Below are 13,474 nucleotides of genomic sequence, written 5' to 3' on the forward strand. Positions count from 1 at the left end.
GCCGTATTAACCGAGGACTACTGTACAATACAGTACCTTGTACGATAGCACGTCAATTTTAAGATGTGTGACGCCTTGTCCAAGTGTCTGAAATTCGCCACCCCCCTCCAACCATACCCGTATTGTGCCTTGTCTTTTAGCACTTAGCTGAGACAAATGGGAAGAAAAAGAAAAGAAATATATGATACGTGGACCCCTACTCTACCAGCAGTGGCAATCGTGCTCATGTACAGTCGTGTCCGGAAAGTTTTCGTACCCCTGAGGTGCAACCCCGCAACACCTCATCACCACAACAACCCTCCTCACCATGGCCCCTCCACATAACCTAAGAGCAAGAGAAGACCTGAATAAGGAAATTTATACTCTGTATAAACATACCGATATGGGATATGACAAAATTTCTAAGTCTTTAGGTGTATCCAAGTCAACTGTTCAGTCTGTGGTCAAAAGAGCTAAATCTAGGGGTGGAAACACTCACCATGCAAAAAGAGGTGGAAGACCAACAAAGATTACTGACATAAAAAGAAAGATAGTGGAGTCAGTTATTGATGCTGAGCCTCATTTAGCGTTATGTGACATTACCAAAAAAGCGAATATTGGTCTTGGTAAAACCACTATTGAAAAGATCATATCAGAAGCTGGTTTTAAGCTTCTGATACCTAGGAAAAAGCCTTTTTGGAGAAAAGGACAAAAGAAGAAAAAAAGGGAGTTTGCTAGGAGAAGGAAGAACTGGAAAGGGGCATGGAATTGGGTTGTTTTTGTGGATGAAGCTACTATTGTTTATGATCCAAATCCAACAGGCAAAAAGGTCAGAGTTAGACCTGGTAAAAAGCTGGAAGAAAAAAACTTAAAGCCTAGCTTTAAGTCTGGAAGGACTAGCATTGGAGTATATGCTGTAATGATAAAGGGAGGAAAGACTAAGTTAATTCTTGTGAGAAAGAGAAGAGAGGAGGAAAGAACCAGTAAAAGAGATAGACTTGGCCTAAACTCTCACCAATATGCAACTGAGATCCACCAGCCTTACCTTATCCCTTTTATAGAGGGTCTGGATAGACCTTCTGACAATATCTACCTTGCTGCAGACAATGCTTCCTGGCATGGTGGTGAGGAAAATCGAAGATTGGAAGCAGACTGTGGTTACAAAAAACTCCCTTGGCCACCCAACTCACCAGATCTCAATCCTATTGAGAACACATGGGCACTACTCAAAAGAGCCCTTACCAAGCGATTCTCCAGACTGGAAAGAAGGCCTCATAGTGCAGCTGAATTGTTTGAGGCAGCAAAGGAAGAGTGGGATTTAATTCTCCAAGAGAAGTTGGATGGATGGATAGATAGGATGCCTGAGAGAATGCAAGCTGTACTGGATGCAAATAGAGGCCATACAAAATTGGTAATAATGTATTTTTATTGTCTACTAGCAATACTATCATGTTTTCTTTAATTGAATTCTTTACATTTTTTTTGAAATTTTTATGGTTGGGGGTTGTGGTTGTACGGTTGCTATGCAAGAGTACGAAAACTTTCTGAATACGACTGTATAGTACTCTAGTACGAGTACAGTAATATCCTACGGTACCTAGCGTGAGGTTCAATATTCTAGTTTCTTACAATATTCGAAAAAAGTTGTTTTAATAGTCCGGTTTTGGGGGTTCAGACTAAAAACTAAATGTCGGCCCACATAAGCTCCAGTGATTACTCGAGCACTGAATTGGACTTCTTGAAACACCGAAAACTGACAAGTAGTATGGTATAGGCAAATATGATGGTTACGTAGAGGGTTTCGGAATTCTGTGTTTCAGGGCACTTTTCCTGAGAACTTGGCATATTGGCTGCGTAAGATGGGAATTTAGCCTAGGTAAAAATTTTGGTCGAATTGGTAATAGAGATTGAGTATCATACATACTCTAAGGGCGTGTTTTGCCATTCCTGATAGGTTGAAATACAAGGTTTAGAATCAGGATTGTGACAGCGCGCTACCATCTTGTAGGATTGAAAATCTTTTCAAGCTTGTAGTATGTTCTTCCCCAAATTCAAAAAAAGCTCTCTTCCAGTAGTGAAAACTATAGCCTCTGGGAAAGCAATATGGATAGATAAGATGGCGCATGCTAAATCCTAAGCTCACTATTATAGTCTGTTAAAGAAAGAAAGTGCAGAGAAAGCTGTTTCAAGAAGGAAGCCTGGCAGAAGGCTTGTATTGCTGCCAATGCTGTTTATGGAACTAAGCTCAATCTTACTCAATGTAAGACAAAGTATGCTTAGGTGAGTTTTCTTCTATCAGGTATCTGTAATAGTGGGATTGTTAATAGTATTTAAATTAAAAAACTCAAGGCGGACTATTGTATGTCTTGGAGGTTAGAAGAGAACTCGGGCTTTAAGCGAGATGAGGGGAGGAGTTTGCCAACTGTAGCGAAAGGAGTATGGGATGAATATATTACCAAATACCTAGAAGCAGCAAAATTCTGCCAAGAAGCCTTTTCATTTTATGCTGTGATAAATGAGATTTGCTCTAGTCATACAGAAAATGGCCTATATACCTCTACAGTGGTAGAGGCTATTGTAGAAAGGGTAGAGCAGCAGATAGGGTCTGATGATTCTGGTAGCAGGGATATACCAGCTGCTGTGGATATTATTGTTAGGAGAGAGGAGAGGGAAGAGAGTAGTACAATAGAGATAAAAATAATGGCTAGGAGGCATAGAGAGGGAAAAATTAAAGGAAAGCGCATCTCAGAAGAGAAACTTGAGAGTTCATCGATCTTTCGACTAAAGTAGAAAAGGAAAAGAGCAGGCATTGCGATCAATAATGGACTTGAGAAGCTTAATACTACTGTAAGTTCAGCTCAAATCAGCAAGCAGAAAGAGGCAGTGCAGGACCTGCAAGTATGCTATGGGGATATTTTGAGTATAAAGGACTTGGTTGATGCTATGAGTGTGATGGAGAGTATAGTAAAGGCATGGCTCTACATAGTAGCATTAAGTGAGCTGCAAGAAAGGTGGTTTTATTAGGAGATTCAAAAATTGCAGAATTAGACTCATAGTAGTATGTAACTATTAACACTTCTTATGGGCTAAAATATATTTACAGTAATCTTTCCACATTTTCTCTGCAATCTGATCCTGTGCAATGATTCCTCTTCAGATAGTTAGTTTTTGGTGACAGGGAATGAGACTTCTCTTCTTCTTCATTATGATAGTTCCTATGCCTATGTTACTGATAGTACAAGACCAAAGTCTTCTATTGTCACGAATATGGCTTAGCATGGAAAAGGTTTTCACGTAACACATGGTTATAAGTCACAGGTATGTTATTGTTTGCGCATATAACTCATTCGGGTTATATGATTTGTTATGTGTGGGATTTGTGATGCTTTCGCACATGGCTCAAATATGAGTCATGGGACATGCGCCTGACAAGTATGCCTTGCGAGTGTGCCTTGCGGGTAAGCCTTGCACATATGACTTATATTTCACACATGACCTCATTATGAGGTCATGGGTTTCGCGCATATGACTCAGTCGAGTCATATGACTTGTTTATTGTGTTATGATTGGTTTATGAGTTTTGCACATGACCTCGCTATAAGGTCATGGGTTTTGAGCATGTGATCACTTTGGTCACATGACTAGGTTGTTATGATTTGGTTTTGCGCATGTGAACACTTTAGGTCACATGATTAAAGGCGGGAAGAACACTATATAAGGAGGCCGATGCGGCCGAAGAAGATAGGTTCTTCACGCTTTGTTCTAAGTACTTTTCCTACTTATTACTTTAACGAATATAAAACACCTTTACGAGCTTTATCTTTATTGCAATATTATCGTTACACCAGGAAGCGCTCGTCATGAAGACGAGTTAGAGAAAGCTTACGATAGGCGTTTCCGATAGAAGACAAAGGTCTTGTACTATTGGTAACGTAGGCAGGGACTTAAAGCTATCATAAGACAAAGAAAGAAGAAGATAGAAACGATAAGTATCGTTCCCCATCGCCAAGAACTAACTATTTAGAAAGGGATCGTTACATTACAAAGCGTCACCTAGTGCGATGCCAAATGATACAAGACGGGATCCTTCAACCCAGACAGGGAAGGAGATATTGACATCGACGATCAAAATCTTAATCTAGGAGGATTCAGTGACGCTTTAGATCACGTCTCAGCAGAACCCTCGAGAGCAGCAAGCTCAGTAACCCCAGAGAAAGGATCACCAGTTGATAGCTCTCCTGCTGGAACTCCACGACCTGAGAGAATGTCGGGATCCGCAGTACCTGGGCCACCAGCCCCAGCAGCTCCAGCACCAGGAACCAGCATACTTGGAATGACTGAAGATCAGTTTCAGGCATTTCTCGCAGCCACGCGAAATACAGGACAAGGAAATGTCCAACGACTAAAAGCAAAGGAGCTCGACACATACGAAGGAGCTGAAGATAAGCTACAAATATTCTTAGCACAATGCGAAGGATATTTTGCCATTAAAGGATACGGAGAACAACATGATGAGATCAAGATTCCATATGTGGAATCTCTGCTCAGAGGACTCGCGGGACAATGGATCATGCCTTTCCAAGATGGAAGGAAGCAGAGGGAATGGGTCACATACGAAGAGTTCAAGGCGACACTCTTTGAACAATTTGGAGATCCCAACGCCAAAGAAACAGCAAGACGAAAGCTAGAAAAACTCCAGCAAGGAAAATAAACATTCTCGGCATACTGGAATGAATGTCGACTATTGGAATACGAGGCTGAGTTTGATGATGCGACTCTCTACATCATCCTCCTGAGAAACTGCAGTGAGAGACTCCGAGAGCGTATCGGTGAATCTCTGACCTGCGCTATACGACAGCTGAACGGTTTGCAAGATGGGCAATCGACAAAGAAAGCAAATTAAACATAGTTCAGAGCAACTCTGAAAATACTATAGCGAACAGAGTGGTTCAATCATCCAGGAACGTGGACGGAACCTTCAAACCGCAAGCACCTGGAGGAGAAAGTAGAGCATTACCACCAGGCGAACCAATGGAGTTAGACAAGTCAAGAACAGGACCTGCTCTGAATCTGTCTAAAGAAGAATACGCCAGGAGGATGAATGGGAAATTATGCCTAAGGTGTGGAAAAGCAAGGTATCGGATACGAGAATGCAGAAGTGGACCGGACAACGGATACCAGGGAAACAGAGCTGCTGGAAAATAACCATTTCCAAAATCAGAAAAGGAGCAACATCCGCGAGATGATAGCAGAGGATTCACCGGCGGAAAACGACGAGGGTCCCCAGTAAACGGTGGTCTGGGAGACCCAAGATGTGGACCTGGAAAACCCATCAAATTAGCGAACTACTACACGGCACTACACACGCAAAGAGGAGAAGAAGATGGAGATCATGTGATGATCAAAACGAAGATATACAACAAAGAAAGCGAAGAAATAACAATATATGCAATGCTCGACTCGGGGGCCACTGAAGACTTTATCGACAAAGAAATATGCGACAAATACGGCCTCCACACCAAACAAGCGAAGAAAGCAAGACAAATCTACCTAGCGGATGGAAAGCCAAGCGCTATGGGTCCTATAACCCATACGGCGACAGTACCTATGGACATCGACAGCTATAGGGAAACGGCAACCTTTCAAGTGGCAGATCAAAAGAACTATGAGATAGTCCTAAGTATGCCATGGGTACGGAAACATAATCCAACGATCGATTGGAACAAGAACAAGATGACATTTACAGGTGAACTATGTGCGACACAATGTCTCAACAGTTCACCTGTAGTCTACTCCACACCAATACGAGAAGCGGAAGAAGAAACTTTACATGCAAAGTTTGCCGAGATGCGGCAAGATAAGAGAGTCCGGATACAAAGGCTGGACCAAGAGGCAAAGGTGCCTACCAAGGGTTCCAAAGGGGTAGCAGGACACGACCTATACGCCAACGAAGGAATCAAGATACCTGCCAACGGACAGGCAACGATAGCAACAGGAATAGCCATTGGACTCCAAGAAGGCACCTACGGACGAATAGCACCCCGCAGTGGTCTAGCGGTCAAACACCGACTTAGGACCATGGCAGGGGTGATCGATGTCGACTATACAGGTGAAGTCAAAGTGGTCCTGGCCAACCTATCGCAAGAGGACTATCAAATCCAGAAAGGAGATCGAATCGCACAGTTGATAATCGAAAAAATCAACCAAAAAGATCTGCATGAAGTAGATCAACTAGAAGAAACCACAAGAGAAAGTAAGGGATTTGGAAGTACGGACCAAAACCAGCTCAATACAACAAAAAGAATTGAGATCAAAGAAATCACAGCACAAGCCTTCGGACGGTACTATCGAAGAGGAGATACCACAGAAATTCTCAAATGGACATACAAAGATGAGAAAGCAGTTCTAGCAAAAATCAACATCAGCACAGAACTAGCAATCCAGGACAAGAAATACCAAAGCAAAAAGGGATGGAAAGAATTGGTTCCAAAAGAATATCACCAATTCACAAATCAATTCCAAGAAGAGGAAGCTATGGAGCTACCACCTCGAAGACCAGGAATCGACCATGAAATTCAGCTGGACAAAGTTGAGAAATCTGGAAAAACAAAAGAAATTCCCTATAAGAAGTTATACCCCCTAGGGGAAGCAGAGCTCGAAGAACTTAGGAAGTATATCGAGTAAAACCTAAAGAGAGGATGGATCTGAGACTCTTTCGCGTCAGGAGGATCTCCAATACTATTCGTCAAAAAGAAAGACGGAAAAATGTAGACTCTGGTCGTGGACTACAGGGCCCTCAATTCGGTTACCAAGAAAGACCGATATCCACTACCCTTGATTGGGGAAGCACTGGACAGACTACGATTAGCAAAATATTTCACCAAACTTGACATCAAAGACGCATACCACAATATACGCATCAAGGCAGTAGATGAATGAAAGACTACATTCGCCTCCAGATACAGAATGTTTGAATACTTGGTTATGCCTTTCGGGCTAACCAACGCACCTGCTTCATTCCAGAGATGGATCAACAGGGTACTTAATAAGTACCTCAACATATGTTGCATCGTATACCTGGACGATGTACTCATATACTCGGAAAACATACAACAACACCAAAAAGATATCAGCAACCTCATGGCAGCAATACAAGGATCAGGAATGAAGATCAAACCAACAAAATGCGAATTCTATAAGGAAGAAACAGAATACCTTGGATTTATCATCAATCGAAGTGGGGTCAAGGTTGACCCAGTTAAAACAGCAGCCATTTGGGATTGAGCCAAATCAAACAACAAAATAGATGTTCAGTGCTTTATGGGATTCTGCAACTTTTATCGAAGGTTCATAGAGGGATTTAGCAGGCTTGCAAAACCACTCTATAACCTTACGAAGAAAGACAAGAAATGGGAATAGGGAGAAAACGAACAAAAAGCATATGATGCAATACGAACGCATCTGACATCAGCATCCATACTGGTTCATTTCGACCCAAACAGAAAAACAATGATTGAAACAGATGCCTCAAAATACGTATGCTCAGGCATACTATTGCAACAATGCAATGATGGAAAATGGAGGCCAGTGTCTTACCGATCCAAGACAATGACCCCTGCAGAGTGCAACTACGAGGTTGTAAACAAAGAACTATTAGCGATAGTTCAAGCACTAAAAGAATGGAGGAGATACGTTTCAAACAACAACTATCCAGTCCGAGTTCTAACTGACCACAAGAACCTGGTCCCGTTCATGGCCACGGAAGAATTGAACGACCACCAGACAAGATGGATGGAGCACCTTAATAAATACAACTTCAAAATCGAATACCGACCAGGAAAAGAGAGTGGAAAGCCAGATGCTCTCACGAGGATTGCAAGCGATAAACCACAAACGAAAGAAGACGAAAGAATCAAACAAAAAACACGAACTCTATTACCAAAAACCTACTTCGTGGCAATGGAGGTTATCCAATTCACATCAAAGGAGGAAAGAGGAATTGAGAACGCAAACGAGAAAGACAAAACAATCCAGACAATAAGAGAAGCCTTGGAAAAAGGAAAAAAAGAGATGAAAGGAATTGCACTGGGGTTATGCCAATGGAAGGATGGAAATATGTGGTACGATGGAAAACAATGGATCCCGGAAGGAGAGGAGATAAGGACAGACATCATACGACAACACTATGATATCCGAACAGCAGGACACGGAGGAACGGCTAAAACAACGGAATTCATCACGAGGTCATTTTATTGGCCAGGACTGCACAAAGATGTCAAACGATATGTCAAAAACTGCGACATATGCCAGAGAATGAAAACAGCTAAAAACGCACCATATAGACTACTAAAATCAAATGAAGTCCCCGAACAACCATGGGAAACAATTACTATGAATTTCATCACGGACCTACCAACATCGGAAAATTGCGATAGCATCCTGGTGGTGGTGGATCGCCTGATCAAAATGAGTCATTTCATTCCGGATAGAAAAGACATCAACACGAGGGATTTTATACAAACATTCTTCCGAGAGGTCTCCCGACTTCACAGCCTCCCAAAGAATATCATTACCGATCGAGGAACACTATTCACATCGGGACTATGGAAGAAAGTAACCGGAGAAATGGGGATACAAAACAGGATGAGCACAGCGTTCCACCCACAAACGGATGGACAAACGGAATGGGTAAATGCGATACTCGAACAGTATTTAAGGGCCTATGTCAATTATCAACAAGATGATTGGTACAAGCTGTTATCTATGGCCGAGTTCGCATAGAACAATGGAAAGCAAGAAACAATTGGCACGACACCCTTCTTCGCAAATTACGGACAACATCCACAAAGTCAGACCACATATCAGACGATTAATGATGTGGTACCGGATAAAACCGATATGGGGAAACTACACGAAACATTACAATACGAAATGAGTCAAGCACAACAACGACAGAAAGAACAATACAATAAGCACCGAAGACCAGATCCGAACATACAACCAGGAGATATGGTATGGCTAATACCACGCAATATTCATACAACGCGACCATCAAAGAAATTGGACTACAAGAAAATAGGACGATTCCGGATACTGGAAAAAGTGAGCAGCCGAGCTTATAAACTCGACCTTTCCCCCTCAATGCGAATACACAATACATTCCACATCTCACTCCTCGAACTAAACAACGATAATAAGTTTCCTTCACAAACACTTATTCCTCCCCCTCCAATCGAACTCGACGGAGAACCAGAATACGAGCTCGACGAAATAGTCGATTCCCGGTTCCTCCACGGTCACCTCCAATACTGAGCCAAGTGGACAGGATATTCTCCTGAACACGATAAAACTTGGTACTTCGCATACAACTTCGAAAATGCACAAGATGCCATCTCAACCTTCCACCAGCGATACCCAGGCAAGCCCGGCCCAGGTGACGATCACGTTCAATCAAGGCAAAGAAGAGGGAAAGACTCCCGCGCCGTTGCAACAACACGAGGGCTGGGGCGGTAGCCCCCGCCAAACCACACCCACCAGCTCCGAATACTCATTCATGGTGCCAACCGACAAAGAACTCAAGGAAAGGGAAAGACAAGCCCAGCATAACGCCATGTCATGGACGGTATGCTACGATGACGGTTGCCAAACTCACTTTGGCGACAAGGAAGGCTCAGGATGGTTCCCGAGGGAATGCCGATAGCGTGGCCCACGCCCAGACCACGTCCTGAAGCATTGGCAACAATGCTTCAGAAATGGGTGCAGGATGCACAGGGCGCAAAAAATATCTGCGGGATTCTACCCGCAGAAGGATGGAAGCCGAAAAGAGTTGGAAGGAGAAGATGCCAGAAAGGCATGGGCCACGAGGACGCGGTCCAAGGAAGGAGGGGCCCAAAACTCCTCGGCAGACACAGAACCGGATGTCAGGAGCCTACACAGGCAGATCCGGGGACTGCGAGAACAAATGGGCCAAGCCGAGGCCACAATTTTGGCAAACGACAAAACGATCGCGGAGCTCAGACAGCTGAACGACAATCAGTGGCAGACGATCGAGATGGCGAATCTGACTCTGGAATCGGTAAGGGTCAGATGGAGGACGGCAGACGAAAAGTTCTACAAGCTGAGAAAGACCATGTGCTCGGCAGGACAGGAACTATTGAAACTGGGAGAAAAAGCCTGATGGGACTCAGGCTTAGGAGGAGGGGAGCTAATGTCACGAATATGGCTTAGCATGGAAAAGGTTTTCACGTAACACATGGTTATAAGTCACAGGTATGTTATTGTTTGCGCATATAACTCATTCGGGTTATATGATTTGTTATGTGTGGGATTTGTGATGCTTTCGCACATGGCTCAAATATGAGTCATGGGACATGCGCCTGACAAGTATGCCTTGCGAGTGTGCCTTGCGGGTAAGCCTTGCGCATATGACTTATATTTCGCACATGACCTCATTATGAGGTCATGGGTTTCACGCATATGACTCAGTCGAGTCATATGACTTGTTTATTGTGTTATGATTAGTTTATGAGTTTTACACATGACCTCGCTATAAGGTCATGGGTTTTGAGCATGTGATCACTTTGGTCACGTGACTAGTTTGTTATGATTTGGTTTTGCGCATGTGAACACTTTAGGTCACATGATTAAAGGCGGGAAGAACACTATATAAGGAGGCCGATGCGGCCGAAGAAGATAGGTTCTTCACGCTTTGTTCTAAGTACTTTTCCTACTTATTACTTTAACGAATATAAAACACCTTTACGATCTTTATCTTTATTGCAATATTATCGTTACGTCAGGAAGCGCTCATCACGAAGACGTGTTAGAGAAAGCTTACGATAGGCGTTTCCGATAGAAGACAAAGGTCTTGTACTATCGGTAACATAGGCAGAGACCTAAAGCTATTATAAGACAAAGAAAGAAGAAGATAGAAACGATAAGTATCGTTCCCCGTCGCCAAGAACTAACTATTTAGAAAGGGATTGTTACATCTATCTGCATTATCTATCTTAAACTTTCTCTAACTCTACCTTGTGTACAGTTCTTTTGTCATAGTAGCAATAAAGGTCATGATCATAGTAAAGAGCTTAATGGAATTTTATATTTGTTAAAGTAATAAATAGGAAAAGTACTTAGAATTCAATCTGATTTTATTTAAATTCGTACCGCCAATACTGGCATACGACAAGCACAGGGGCCAGGCTCCCAGGTTACTGCAACCCAGATACCACTAACTACAAACCAACTAAACCTCCAATCTCGTACCTCAAACATGCCTGTGCTATGCCCTAATATGAATACTAAATACAAAACCATCAAAGGTAAAGAAAATCCTCCTTAGTCTAGCCTACCTGCCAGCTAAGTTCCTCATCCAAATTATATCAAAACACTACCTCTTGGTCTGAATAGTATCCTGTAAGGCCTCCTCTATAGTAGAAGCCCATCCAGACCTTCCCAATCAATATTTCCTGAACAATCCCACTGACTGCACTAGCAACCTACCCCTAAATCCCAAACAAAAGAAACATCAAAGGTCCAAGCATGTAGACTTAAAGGAAAGCTATCTTACAGGACAAGGGCTACCAAGCTGAAGGGATACGAACTGTTGTACTTTATCCAAGGAGTACTACAGTAGTAGTGCAATCTAAACATCTTAATAGAAGGCGGTAGAAAGATTACTTCTCTGAGCCATCGATACTTGGCTGAGCATACTTAAGGAACATCCTCCACAGACTTCTCAGCTCCCTCTACAGATGGTGAACCAACTGCAGACTCTGTAGCAGCTAGTTCATAATAATGAGTCAGTGAAGGCGATGACTGCTCAGAGTCAGAGACAAGTAGTACAGGTGAGGATTAGTCTTGCTTAACCCAGCATATCTTGTTTCTGTTACTCTTTCTACCCCCAGGTGTAGGTCTAGAAATGGGAGTAGACAGGCCACCATTATTACTACTCATCATTACAGGGAGGACACTACTAGAGACATTACCCTGACCAGCCACGAGTTCAGCTACAGAGGACTCAGGCACCTGCATCCCTAAAGAGGGGTGATACTACTGTAGCTGGTACCACTACTGGAGAATCCAGCCCCAACAAACCAGGAACCAGACTACCCATACTATCTGCAACTGAAGCTGCAGGTGGGACTGAGATAACTGCCGGTGTAACATTCCCCTAAGGGGGCTCTTCTACTGCACCCACAGAATTTTCAGGGTCTTGCCTACCCCCCATAATGGAGATCACAATAGTAACTGAAGTGACTGAAAGGACTGGTGAAGAGGTGATAATAGTAGGAGCATTGGCAGTAGCCAGCATAGTAACCAAACTGCTGACCATTTAGCATTTGGAGACCAGAATAGCCAACAAGGTAGTTACTTCCTTCTCAGCGTGATGAAATCATTGAGAAGAACAGAGACATAATGCCAAAGGGGAGAGACTTCGGCCTCTCGGGTAAACTTCTTCTCAACAGCATGAGATAAAACTACTGATGAAGGTACAGTGGGTATGGCAGAGGGAGGTGTTAGGAATACCAGAACCCGATACCTAGGAACCACCCTAAGTAGGGTAACCCCACTTGGAATTGGAATCTCTGGTCTCCAACACCCCCCTCCGGCTCCCTTACAGGATCCGCGCGTCATCATATATATTAATCTCAGTTGCGTCCTGTGACTATATTACCACAGAATTGAAGGTGTTAGAATAATACCATATACGTCGCCGCCGTCAGTCTGACCGGATCCTGTTCGCAAGGTATATGAGAGGGGACCTTCGGCTAGGTCTGGGAAATGGAACAGAGTAATTCTGTTAACTACTCAGAGAGTTACCTGGCTCCAAAGACATGATATCTTTGGCATGAGCTGTAAGTAATGGGACGATTTCGCACAAAGAGATGGTATCAAATGGTAAAGGATCTCTACTAGAGATCAATATATTTACATCCACCAGAAGAGTCTAGAACTCCAAAGGACACTACCAAAGAAGCCAACGAACTTCATGGAGTGTTGCAACTGGGTTTTGGAACATGTCATAACCATGGAGTAATTCTCAATACTACAACAGTTACTGAAACCTACTACTCAGAGAGCAACCAAGGGTTGCCGACCGAGGAATTAATTACCAGTCTAGTGTCATGACTTCCTGCGAGTTAATAGAAAGTCATCCAAAGAAAATCTATTGGTTGGGTATGGAGTTACAAAGGATCGGAGTCAAATGACCTACGATGGTTGTAATGATGACCACCTTTGCAGATATAGCTGTGAATAAGACTGATCATTTTATCAATGGTGAAGACAATTGGAGCCAACTCAGTTCGACTTAAGAACTAGGCCATAAGTCTCAAGACTCTGCTAATCGGGATATTACTATTGGGGATAGTATGTTTCTTAAGAAGAAATATCGTAATTACCGAAGAGGGTGTGATGGTTTTCAGGGTCCACAGGTGTTCACACTTTGGAAGAAAACTTGATGTTGCGAATTACGATTGAAGAAGTACAGAGT

Source organism: Tuber melanosporum, assembly GCF_000151645.1.
Source record: "Tuber melanosporum whole genome shotgun sequence assembly, scaffold_7, strain Mel28".
NCBI lineage: Eukaryota > Fungi > Ascomycota > Pezizomycetes > Pezizales > Tuberaceae > Tuber > Tuber melanosporum.